Raw genomic sequence first — 13919 nt, forward strand, 5'->3', positions numbered from 1 at the left:
AGTTATTAGTTTTGCAACAACAACAAAAAAACAACTCAAGAATACAGCGAAAAAATCCAATCAGTTTTCATATTTGTTTATCTTATTAGTTATTGGTCAAAGAGAAGTTTCTTAAGTATAGATGGTTTTAAATTTTTAAATAATTTTAATAAAAATTATGGGGAAAAGTGCCTTATTTTTTATTCATACGATAGTACAGTTTTTTTCTCTTCAAAACAAGTACTTGTGTTTGATTTTCTCTACAACTCAATTTTAATTAGTTTTTAAATAATTAATAAAAATTTAATATCGGGGTACATTTTTTCACTCGGAACTTTTTTAATAATACGTTTTGAATAATATGTTCTTTATAAAAAAAAAGTCTTGCTTAAATGAATATTTATTTACCGGTGTATTTAATAATCTGAAATCCGCCTACAATTTTTACTCTCGTCGAGCTGCATGCTTACAGCAAAATGCTTCCTAAAAATCCGCTCGTTTGTTGCTTTTTATGTGTATTTGTTTTAAAAACAAACTATATATTTTTACGGCTTAGCAAACAATATTTTCGATTAATTTATTGTTATCACTTTGTTCCCTTTTTCCCAAGAGTAAAAGCAGAGTGTATAAATTCAATTTTTTATTAACTAAAGAGAAAACAAATTAAAAGACGATGTTAACAACTTTTAAGACATACAATTACAGTGCTAATTGAATCATGAAAAATCTACTTTTTTAGAAGCTTATTACCGTTCATTCTGATACGGGTTTTTGTTTTAAAGTATAAAAATAATTCACTGACGGTAAGACCTAACAACAAAAATTATATGGTCAATGGTATTAACATTTTAGACAGACAAACTAAATGTCAACACAATTTTTCAGACTGTCTGTTTTATTATTCAAAAACTTTTACAATTCAATTGTGAATCGTTAAATGTTTCTATTTTTGTAACTGAAACATTTTCGATAGAAGTCGTTGGTTGTCATCATTTCGCTTATAACACCGGGAGTTCTGTAGTATTTTCCCTAAATTTTCTTACACAGGAGTCATAGGAATTATACCAGAATTGCCTAGGATTTCTGTTTTGGTATTTTAAACTAGGAAGTAGGAGTCCTCGAGTTGTCATTAAGAACCGCAACGGGAGTCCATGAGATACGCAAATCGGAGAAGAAAAATAACCTAAAGGTACCTGCACAATGTTCATCTATAAGATTTATGGATCAGAAAACCTGCAGGGCGATCGTTGGACCTCTACAGGGAATCCTTGAGGAATAAGAACTCATAGAGATATCGCTAGGATTCCTACGCTATTATGGATAAGGTTTGACAATGTACATTTAAGCAGTAGTCCAGCTACAATATTTCCTAGGGTCGGTCTTAACTCATTAGTCGCCCGTGCCATCAATTTAAGAGTAAATAATAATCTATTCTGTACTTTTCTTAACGGTAAAATTTCTTTTGCTGACCTTTATAGTTGAATTATTTAATTGTTCTTTACTAATTTGTATACAATATTTGACACATCCTTTAATGGTCGATTTCTTTTATCACAAACTTAACAGAAAAAACGTATTTTATCTTATCCCCTTTTGTTCAAACACCACAGAATTATTGTTAACTTAATAACCATTCTCTCGAAAACCTGAGTAATTTATTCGCCTACGGTATAGAGAGTTGAAAAAATAAATTAAGAAGAAAATGATAAGATACACAAACCTGATTTACACTCCTTTGAAGGGAGTTCCGGATCGATAAACATGAAGGACGATCATTGGGACTGTAAAGAGCATCCTCGAGGAGTTTCCCGAGGAATCCTAAGGGATATCAATTAGATTCTCCGTGCTTTTAGACTTGTCGGCATAGTATAGGCGACCAGAACGTTGTCTTTTGATCGTTCCGGAACATAATATTATATCCGAGAGATACTTTACGGTATAATATTGGCACGGGTGTTGATTGGACAGGAATTTGATTTATCTTTTCTTCCTATATACACATAATATAATGTACCTACTTCAAACGCCTTAGCAAAGGCAACGGGACAACATCAATGGGAAATTGAATAAATCGCCGGACGTTAACTACCGTTTTATCGTTTACGACGACGATTAAATCGTGTAATAACGTGACGGACACTCGTTTTTGTTTTTTTTATGCCATAATAGTTATTTATGCGCTTCCGCACGGGCACGTGACACGCCAAGTGGGTCTGCTGCCTATTGTGTCCCTCGTTCAATTTGTTGTTGGTTCAAGACATGTGTATTTTTTTTTTTTTTAAACTCGGCCAATCAGTCCGATTTTTTTAAGTGTCTTCCGAATGTATTATTATTTTAATCGTATGCGTTTGCGTGCTTTGCTGGCCAGACACCCGGCCCGTATACGACACGGGGCTAAACGACAAGGCGATAATCTACCCCGTGGTTTAACACAACCCTTCTTCGCACACACACACACACAATGCAATAATTTCTAACCGCATACATACTTAAGTGCGGTTTTTCTCTGTTTGTGAGCCACAATCGTTATCGACCGTCGCACGGCAAGTCCAATATACGGTAGTAAATTAACATGTAAACCACCGTAGGCACCTGTCATGGATATATCGACCTGGTTTCAACGTGATCGTTATCTTTACACACGACAAAACGACCGCAAGATAATAATTTACTCACTTACTTACTATAAGGCTCGGCAATTTGCATAATATGACGGTATCGCCGCGTGCGAGGATTCACTTGGTTTTAGTGGGTAAAAAAAAAGAAGCAAAACGGTAGCAGAGATAAGCCCTGGCAAACGGAATGCTATGCTAAACGTATTCACTCGAGTGACGACCCTGACGAACACGCGATGCAGATCCCGGAAACCGTTTACTATTTTAGAAGAGATGAAAAGAGATAGAGTCAGATTTATTAGGAAAAGCTCACGTTTAAGCACAGGTGTAAGGCGATAAAACGCCAGAAAGCAGAGAGCCGTAACCCCGATGGCAAAATAATAGGCCCTTCGCCTCCTTATCTACTGTTTACAGAAGATTTCTAAAACTACCGTGCACGGGACAATCCTTTACTAACACTACATTGCTAAAATTCTGAATTACTAAAACATTTTTATTGCTTTTTTTGTTGCTGTTAAGTATTGCGATATGGGAACAATGACTTGTTCAAAAGTTTAGAAAAACCTGTAAATATTGTCATATTAAAAAAAAAAAATCATCAAATCACTTATAATTATTATTTCAAAACTTTTAAGTTAGGTTACAAAGTTGATAATTTTTTTTTTATTTTACTAACTTAAAAAGCTACGGATTAACGGGTGTTTTTTAGTAACTTTATCATAATTTAAGTATCTTAATTTTTGGATTAACTGAATAATAACTGAAGTTTTACTGGTCAGGCAAATGGTTATAATGAAATAATAATAATATCTTTTTTTGATATTCATGTACCGGGCGTTAAATTATAACTATATAATGGCGGAATTGAGTGTAAAACTCACATTGGGCAAAAATGTCATGCGGGTATTTTAATTAAAACGCATTTCAGTAATCAAAACTGTTGTCGAATTGATTTTGGTTATACACATAAATTTGAAACCGAATGTATATAATTATTTTTGTAAGTTTTCTTTAAAATAACGCCTTACTAAAAAGAAAAACGGCTTTTTAGAGATTACAATTTCGAAAATGAAAAGGCAGGCCGAGGCCATACACTGTTATTTTTTTCCTTTTCCATTCCAACCGACCGTCTATTGTATATAAATAGCGTATACGACTTTATATTTCTAAATATTCGACCCGGGACGGCCATTTAACTATATTATAAAGGAACTCGCCAATACCGAAGAAGCAAAAGCTATAGCAACGTATCATATTATTTTAGCAGTGTACCTCTGACCGCAATAGCTATTGTCTATTTATACCACCACGGTCTAATGTAATAATATCATAGTGAAATATTCTAAACGTAACGGCCAAAATATAAAACTACCCTCTGGAACTCGTACACGACAATATATATATATTATAAAGAAGACAGTTAAGGGTTATGTGTATATACCGCAAAAGAGAACATTCGGTGCCGAGGAGGTTATATTACCGATCTTAATCTCGAAGAAGAAGTTTTGGGAAACTACTCACTTAAATATAAAGCAGCCCGACAACCGTAATAATTAATTACCTAGAAAACATTTGGGATTCGATAACGTTTCTTGACATACCTAGATTGGGCCATTACTCAGAATTTAAGCGGTTTTTGTTTTTCAGCTAACCACAAGTGGAGGTTTTTGTTTTTCATTAGAAAGAAAGCTTTTAAACGTTTACTATACTTCATATACGAATGGCTACACACACACATACACACACGGATACAATATATTACATAGATGAAGTACAATAATGTTTCATTTTTAAGGAAGAGTACCGAGCACAGGAACACATAATTTGTCTTGATTCTTTTGCCTTTTATTTATTATATTGATAATGTTCTGACCGTTATTGTTGTTGGATCGATTTTTACAAAATAAAGGAACTCCAAAAACATACATTCGTCTTTTCTTTTTCTTTTTTTTTTTGTTCTAAACGGTAATTATTAAGACAGGTTCGAAAAGGTTTAAAAGGGCGACCTTCGACTGTAATTGACGTTATCTTTTTGTTGCGTAGCAATTCATTGTATAATTAGCATTCATTTCACAAATATATACATATTGTATGTATTTGGCTTCTAAAAAATAATTACTATCATGACAACGATGCACCTAGCAACATTTCACTATGACCATAACAAACTTTAAGACAGCATTCAATCTAAAAGGTGGTCGTTTTGTTTCTTTTAATGTGGTAAAATAATCAGCGACGCTGATCTAGCGCGTCGATGTTATAGGCTTAATCGTTGCCAGGTAATAACCCCCCATACAAATATTTGTTGTAGCTAACATAAAGAAACATTGACAAGGAAAAATACTTTTATAAAATATTTAAATAATATTTCAACCTGTGATCGGGTATTTACTGATATGGCCTGTCAATTATCTACACACGCGTAACACTTAAATAATGTATAATATGATTTAAAAGCTGTATTGAAACCTAACGCGATTGGTTGAAAAATAACGTCATTGAAACTTAATAGTTATTTTTCAATTTTAATAAAAATGTATGAAAAAAATGACTGCAGTCTGTAAACTAAATCAAACACTGTAAAGACAAAAAAATAATGGTTATCGCAACAGTTGATTTTCAAGTCACAGTAAGCGATTATTAAAATATTTTTTAATACTAGAACAATTATAATATCTTGATGGTTGAGTGGCATGAAAATACTCGGACTTGAAATTAACTAAAGCATGTAAGTTTAGACTTATGTAAAAACAAATAAATGTATTAGAAAAAAAATATTAAAATTATTTATTTGAACCGCCCTATATATTTATATCCTTATTAAGGAGTAAAATCTAGGTAAATTTCGATAAAATTCTATAATATTTTTCCACTTAACTATAGTAAAAGTAAATATTTTAAGTTCTATGCAGTATTTATATAATTATATACAAACACATGTTTTTGGTAGATTAACTTTTCTAAAAAATTAGCGGTTTAAAAGTACAAAAGTAGCTTTACAAATTTGAATATCGAGACTGGGTTTTAAATGTTTTAATAAGTTATTAGCATTTTAACTATAGGATATTAAATATTATAACTTTTAAAAAGTTTTCAGCAACTATTTATCGAACTACGCAGTGACATTATGAAGATAAAATCTTAGCCATTCATTTTCTTTAGACACGCCTTTTGAGTAAACACTCCAAAACGACTAAGATTCACTTTATAATAAAGTTAATCTACCAAGAATGTTTTACACACAACAAATATGGTGCGGTGTCTCTTTTCATTCTCAAATTTGTTTACCTGTAGGAATAGTTTATCAAGTGATTTAAGAACCTTCAAGAATTTTTATTACATCATTATAGTATGCGGAGATGCAGTATCTCCTCGAGTTGGCTGGTTGGAAATTTGTTCGTTTCTTTACATTTTTCCACTGTGTCGGATCAACTTACAAGAAGTTTTCTAGACTTGTTAGCATATTATACATTTCGACCGGTTCCTGTTTGACAGGTATAACTACAATATATCAGATTACAATGTTACGGGCAATATCTTAGGCATTGTGCGCATCTGTTTGGTCCTGTCAAACGAGAACCGGTCGAAATCAATCAACAGTAATGGCAACAAGGAGTCCAGCAGCAGGGTTCCTTTGTGGTTAGGTACAAGTGGATTTTTCCGGACAGACCGTCGAACGTACACTTACTTTTCCCGGGGTTTGTGCGTGTACGGTTCTGGAGGTGTGAAGGACCTACCATTGAATAATGCACAGCACGGTTTACCTCAGATTGACGGCATAACACCGACGGGTCGAACGGTAATATCTGAAAAGGGCTTCCTGTTATGTAAACTACAATTCCAATTTCATCGAATTCACCAATTTCGACAGTGTACAACGACGGTAAAAAAAAAACTATTTGGGAATAAACATATCTCAATGTATGTCTCGTGTCAACAAAGTGTTCTACATTTATAAAAATGTGATCTACATACTCTGAACAAAAGGCGAGATTTAAATTAGTTTTTATTGAAATTTGGCTGAGTGCTGAACGCATTCCACGAGTGCCTGTGAAACAATCAACAAATAAATTATCACAGAAACTTGTATGAAAATTCGATAGTAAGCATATTTTATTTTATTGGCAAAACGGAATGAAACGAGAAAAATGATCAATGTTAATACAATTTCAATTAAACATTTGCGTTAATCAACTAGACAATAATGTTCTATAATATTCTCAAGTACAAACCAACCGTTAGTTAATAATATTACTTGGAACCCAAGACGTTGTACTACTTCCAGATCCAATTATTTCCGATGAAATAGCTGTACTTTGAAACTAACTGTTAGTCAGCCAAAAGCGTTTTCTGGGAATTAATAAACAGAAACTAGGACACTTGATACCCGACATTTTCGAGATCCGTAATAGGACATTAATTGTGGTTTCACACCAATTGTGATTTATTAGGTATTAAATATTTATACTATTTTAAACTATTTTCTGAAGCTCTGACCTGTTTCAGTAGCTTTAATCTATTAAAAACCACTAAAACACGTGCCCCAAAGCTTTTGATATAACTATCATAATACCAACTCTATTTGTCACGAAAAAAAATCATTAAGTCCTAAATAAAAGGAGGAAAGAATTTACTGAAGTAATAATTCCATCAAATATATATTGTATTAAGTACAAAGTACTTTATAGAATTCATCTACATTCTTTTGTGGGTTTTTGTATTAGATAAGATTATTCACATAAATAACCATAAAATACATTGATTACAAAATGAAACTTCCAAAAGAAATGAAAGAATGTAATATGCTAGAAAAAGAAAATTCCAATCAAATAACTTTCCTGCTATTTTTTTTTTTTTTTTAAACGGCGTTTGTAGTGGGTCTTAAAAGTATTATTAAATTGAAAATACTAATCATCGATGTCTGACCATTATTACGTATCAGGCTCGCTTTTTCCAGCAATGTAATTTTTTATAAAACATTTTCTTCAACTCGTAGGAAAAATAGATTTAAAAGAATTATTACAAGTATTAATCAATAGTCGTACACAATTGAAATAGTTGAAATGCTTTATAGAGTATAGTATTTCAAATATTGCCTATCTTTTGCGCCTTGATTCATTTGATATAATATTATATCAGTTAAAGATTGACTTCAGACTTGATGTCTATGTACCCCGTTTAATTCACCATATTTTGTAATAACAATGTGTTATTAGAAAATAGTTAGTCAATATAGTTGTAGTATTAATTAAATATAACTGATAATTAATAAAATAAGATAGAGGGTTTATGATAAAACCCTTTTGAAAGTTAAGTGCTCTTACGTGCTCATATTAATTTTATAAAATATAATATGATGGCTATAACTGGCTTACCAACTCAATCGATGACAGTCTATTCAAACGAAAATCTCCAATTATTTCAGATCTCTAGCTCAACTCAGCATACTTTCTCATAAATTCAATTTTTTATTTGACTAACATAGGAAATTCAAATTTTTCATTAAAAAAATTAAAACTTAAAAACTAATCAACATTTTTTCAATTTTAAAAAAGATTCTCTAATCTAAATTAGTACTTTTTTCTAATAACTTTGTATTAATGTATCAAAAAACACCTAGTTTTCATCAGAAATTTTGACTGGTATAAATTATTAGGTATGGTGTACGTGTTCAGCAGACTCTGAGCTATAAAACCGTCAAAACTTCAGCTCAAACTATGATGTAGGAAAAAAGGTATGCATTGATTTGTGCAAAAATATCGTATGTCAAATCACATTTAAACTTCAATCCTTGTGGGACACGGGTTAAAATTGACATTTTACAAATTTTTTTTTAAATCTTATTTTGATTGTATTTAGAGACTTTTTAGGGGATCTACTTTCCAAGTTCATGTATATTAATAGTAACTAAATGAGGCAAATGTAAATATGATTTATTGAATAAGCGAATGAACACTTGTCAACGACTACTAATAATTTATAATACATTTTATTCATTATACGAATTGTTTAAGTTTTTATAAAAATAGAACATTTTTGTTTTTTTATATATAAAAAAAAAGTGTTATTTTAATTTGCATAATTTATTAAAGTTACCCCACACTTGATCCTATTCATACGAATGTATTTATTGAAATACAAGATTACACACATAAAAAATCGGAATAAGACACAATAACATCTATTTGATATTATCATTATATGATATTATTATTAATTTATAACTATATATTATGTAAATTATAATTAATATTGCTCAAGCATTGATCCGCGCCTGCTTTCGAACTCAACACGATAGTAAGCATATAAAATATAACATATATAATGGATTAATTTAATGAAATACGAGAACTCATTATCACGGTGAATAGAAGTGAATTACATTTATAATAATAATATATGAGAGCTGCTAAAAGCTTTGCAGTCGAGACGTTTCGACGGTTTTGCTTGTACGTTTATTATTTCAGAGCCAATTATCGGATACACTTATACATATATATATTAATAATAGTACGGATGTGTACATATAATAATATGACATGTATGTATAATAATATTAATATATCAAAACGGTCGATGTGGACGTTTTTCGTTTTAATGCAATTATAATATAATCTCGCGACTACACTTAACCCGCTAGAATTGCATTAATTGAATAATTCGAATTTGCCGTATGAACTCTGCTGAACGATATTATATACATAGAACAGCCTTACCGGAGTAAATGGAGCAGAGGGATTCACCCCTCGACGTCATTCAATATGCCAAAGCAAAGAAGAAAAATCTGGTAAAAATAATAATATAATAATAATAACATAAAAGTATAGCAGCAGTCGAGTTTCGCGACAGGGTAAACACTTAAAGCTGATTAGACCTGAAAGTGTCATTCGACGCAGTTGTATTATACTATAAAAGCAAATATTATATATTTTATGCGTATGGCAAAATAGTATTATTATGTCAACCGCAATAAAAGCAGATCCCTCGTCACGAGATTACGCTCAAATCTCGTACCTATATCATATATACTTTATTGATCGGTTTTTTATAACTTAACTCTAAGGCGTAAAAGGATACCGTGACAAAAATGCACGTTTAACTCACAACACGCTTCGTATAGTTAATAATATACAAATACATATAATAAAATATATATGTATATACATTCGGGGGGTGAGAAGTCTGTGCAGCAGAGATTTTATGTCACAACATAATACAAAACTTGCAATATGGTCGTTATAAAATATCAAGCGCAATGGCAGGATAAAAAATCATACTGCGATAATAACCACTGGACGTCAACGGCGGTATAAAAAATAAAATAAAAATAACCGTGATCGAAGCTCAAGTCCTCTTAATTGCTTGTAATCGACGAGATGCACTTGAATCAGTTATCCAATCATTCTTCGTCAGTTGGGATTCTCAAAAAAGATAATACTATGTTTAACTCTTGAACATTTTCGATATTACTAAATAAATGTCCAACTAAGATTAATATTGTATGAGAACATTAATAAGTGGAAATGAATTGTTCAAACCCATAAAAAAGCGATATCACTACATAAAAGGGGTTTTTTTTGGGTAACATTATTTATCAAAAAATTGTTATTTGGGTCCACATCTGTTTATTTACTGTATTTATTAGGTTTTTAAATAACTTTAAAACTACAGATTTTTAGATTTCTATTAATTATCATATATTTATATTTCATATTTTAACTAACGTCAGGGATAACCTGAAAATCATAACAAATTTTATTGTTCGTGGAATGTTTATGTTAGGTGTTCTGGAACCATCGTGACTTCTCCTTCTTAATTTGTTTCTTTATAATAACAGTAATAAAAAAAACTAAATTCTTGAGTTATAAAGCTGAAATTAAAAAGGGCAATAGCTCTTTTAAATTGATGAGTAGGAACATGAATACATAAATATTTATGAGAATTGAGAAATATATTATGTAAACTAAGATTTCGTAATACATCTAGCAAAAACGTTGTACAAACAATCAGTATAAAAAAACCAATATTGCGTTATTAGTTTTACACATTTTACAGGAGAAACGAGATTATTTGAACTTAAAAATATTCAGTTAAAAAAAAAAATCAGAATAGTTTGAATAATTTAAGTTATCCGGATTATTGAACTCGAAAAAAAACAGTCAATAGTCTTAACAAAACAACGATTCCTTTTGATTGTATTTACTTCATAAATTATTTACACAAATTATTAGGAAATAATATTTTTTTTTAGAAGAACTTGACCAAAATTAGATTAATTAATGTAAAATTCAGAAACTGCGAATGTTGTTTAATCATTTAATTTGAACATAAATCCAATAACACATTGTGTTTGATTGAGATTTGCTCATTTTCAATTTTTTCGCTATGTTTTATGTATTGTGTGTAGACAGTATAAAACAATTCATGTACAGAAATATAATTTTAAAACTTATAATACATTATATTAGAACCTAACCGAAAGTACAATTATATGTGGGTGAACAAATAGTTCTTTTCCCATTTCATTCCATTAATTTTTTTACAAGCAGTCGATAACAAACGGTGGGACTTAATTATTATAATGGTAAAAAAATGGTATGTTGAATTATATTTTGTTGGAAAATGTATTGCTCATTACGATAAATTGTTACTATTAGTCTAATCTGTAATGTTTCTTGAAAATCTGAATAACTTGTCTCTGACTACAAACGCCACGAAATATGTCAAATGTAAATTTTCATGATCATTCATAAGTGGTTTGTTTCACAGTACATACTTAACATCATATTTGAAAGTTAATTAAGAACAATCTACTTGGGTAACTAATTTACAGTCATTCAATTATACAGCCCACCCTTTCTACCATTGTAGTGCAGACCAAAATGTTACTGATTAATTTTGATGTGGGCCAGACAAACATAATTATATAATAAGTGGTTCCTTTATTGGGTGTAAAGCGCATCCTTCAATGATCCCAACTAACCGATATTGTCATTGATAATCGGTGTCGTATAACCCGTATGTTATACACATTTTATGTAGGAAAATCTAACCCTAAGATGTGATTTTACAAATAGATTTTTGTCGTACTATAGTACATTAGGGTGATAAAGTTAGGCGATACCATTTAGGGTCAAAATAGATAATACATTGATTTGACTTGACATTTTCTATTCTGTAAAAACACCTAGATCTACTGCAGACCAATTCACTATAAAACTTATACTCCTCAGCTCCGCATCTAAGTTAAACACCCGAATCTAAATTTAAAACAAGTTCTACAGTCTTCTGCAGAAATCCACAATGGTAAATTTAAAGCTACACGGCTTTGCTAGGCAAAGCATCGTTAATACCTTGGAAAGGTGCGAATTATGACACAGGTCCATAAAGTGGGGGACAGGGTAATGCCGACATAAATCTTCCACCCTATAACAAAAGCATGGATTTAATCTACTTATCACTGTGTAAATAATAATAATATATTAGAATTTTTGCAAGACCTTCTCGGCGCCGCAACGAAGCTTTCATAAGAAATTGTTTCTAATTGTTTTCAGAGAAATTTCCAGTATTTTGTGAAGTTATATTATGTTCTTCTTTTTCTTCAAACAGGCGAGGGAGGTAATTTTCGGAATCGCTCGACTACCCGCCGTTTTTAAAGCTTCAATTCCACCGCTTTTGCACCTTTATAATATATATAAGCTGCCGTATTTATAAGTACTTACCCTTTACGTCTTAAATTCCCACAAATAACCTCCGAGGATTAGGTGTGTAATTTTCGAACGACGCCACGCTGGTATACACGTTATAGCAAATAATAAGCGTACCTCTATTCATCGGTTTTCATTCAATTCAAAATTTCGTTTTCGGTGGAACCGTCTCATTGAAAAAAAGAAAAAGCGGACACGGAGCATATTGGAGGAGAAGGTACAAGTCTTAATGAGAATTATTATAACTGGAAATAATATTTAATTTAAATACAAATCATTTTATAGACAATAAACGTGTTTAAAATATGATTACGCGATTAACATTTGTTTCAAGTTAAGAATATTGTACTGAAAACTCTGGCTGATCGTTAGTGTTAAATTTTATAAGAATAATCTAATTTGTAAATTTTAATCGTATCAATGCATTTTTCGGGGGTTTTTTTTTTACAAAAGTTTGACTATAAACAAATTTGTTGTTAAGGTCATAGAGTCTCACTAGATGTACCTTCAGCCCTAAAACTACACATACAAATCGAGAAAAAAAGAAGGTAGTTTTAGGTACTCCTTCTAGGAGAACCGATTATTGCCAAGTTAGTACCGTTTCTAAAGAATTTTCCACACGAGTACTATTCAGGTACAATTTCTGATCAGACATCTGCAAAAAAAAAGTTCCAGCGGAAAAGAGTGGGTCCGGACAGTATATAGAAAAATTAAATCACAACGTTGCAAACACAATAGGTACCTTCCCGGGTTCACGTCGAAGCCGGAATAATGTTACCTAACCGTTTTCTTCGAAAATAATCACACAAAGTTTAATTATTTCCCCGTCGGTGTTCGACTCGTGTCGCGTGTACACGCAGAATATGAGGTGTAGGTATGTAGGTAGGTTGGTACTTCATAAACCCCATTTGCGAAACACAATAATGCACGTACAACAGGAACCCGGTGAGCTATATTCCGCTCGTTGCCTCTTCGTGGGACGTGTCGAATCTTAATAATAATACATATATATATATATTGAATGTACAACCAAGGAACAATGGGACCCTGGCAAAGGCATAATGTTTACCACTCGTATTACACATAAAGCTGGCGCGTTGAACAGCAGATGTCTTAATTTTCTACGGAATTAAACGTGCCGCGGTTTCCGAGTGGCACCAGTATATTATATATATATATATATATATATTGTCTGCTTGGCCTATGGATTATTTCCGGAATCGTATTAGTTCCACGGTATGACGCAATAGTTTTGTCCAAAAATATCGTAGCTAACATTTTTATTTTTATTCATTACTTCATTCGGATAGTGTATATAATGAAATGACGCCATAGCGTTCGAAAGGCACGACAACATGTGCCCTCCAAAGGGAACAACATATAATACATTTACATAATATATTATTTTATTTATTCGATACATCCCTAATCCGTTTTTTGTTTTAAGATAAAGAAGAAGAAAAAAAAGAGTACCAAGAGTCGAGAACATAACCGTCGAAAAACCCTGCTTATAAATACATAATGTAAATTACATTATGGCGATTGAAATATACAAGGTTATTTTGGACATATATCCCTCCTTCATCAAATATTCGATAATAAAAACAAATATGTCAGC

General features: G+C 31.5%; 1 protein-coding gene across 2 annotated transcripts in view; it reads left to right on the forward strand.

The window, feature by feature from the left end:
• LOC126836518 (CD166 antigen homolog A) overlaps positions 1–13919 on the forward strand; it is a 57561-nt gene that overhangs the window by 1571 nt on the left and 42071 nt on the right. The window contains exon 1 of one of the 2 annotated variants that reach the window (XM_050570013.1): positions 9218–9381. The exons of the other annotated variant lie outside the window; for it this stretch is intronic. The gene's annotated coding sequence lies outside the window, so the exon portion shown is untranslated. Of the gene's footprint in view, positions 1–9217; positions 9382–13919 lie in introns of those variants that run through there. 2 annotated transcript variants of the gene reach the window in all.

The sequence above is a fragment of the Adelges cooleyi genome, unplaced genomic scaffold, assembly GCF_023614345.1.
Source record: "Adelges cooleyi isolate 19-005CV unplaced genomic scaffold, UGA_ACOO_1.1 ACOO_flye_CR_arks_rails_tigmint_CR_PRNA_247, whole genome shotgun sequence".
In the NCBI taxonomy this organism is placed as follows: domain Eukaryota; kingdom Metazoa; phylum Arthropoda; class Insecta; order Hemiptera; family Adelgidae; genus Adelges; species Adelges cooleyi.